This window comes from Penaeus monodon, chromosome 20, assembly GCF_015228065.2.
Source record: "Penaeus monodon isolate SGIC_2016 chromosome 20, NSTDA_Pmon_1, whole genome shotgun sequence".
NCBI lineage: Eukaryota > Metazoa > Arthropoda > Malacostraca > Decapoda > Penaeidae > Penaeus > Penaeus monodon.
The window spans coordinates 16,242,213-16,242,464 of record NC_051405.1 but is presented as its reverse complement, the minus strand read 5'-3'; positions in this window follow the sequence as shown (position 1 = coordinate 16,242,464).

The following is a 252-nucleotide window of genomic DNA, read 5'->3' as shown; positions in this document are numbered from 1 at the left end:
GACACGACCATCTCTTCCAAAAGGTGCGCACAGGAGTGAGAGCCACGTGAGAATTCCAGCGGGCGTCAGATAATCGCTTGTGGCCAGAGGAGAGAGAAATGGGCTAGACACATTACCTCCATCGGTTTCCGAAGGATGGAACTGATATGACAATTACCCGAGGAGCGAGGATCCTTTGCCGTCCTCACGTGGCTTCGGGTTTTCATTGTATTGCAGATATTTGGAAAGACACCCGGGGCAAGGTTAGGTGTG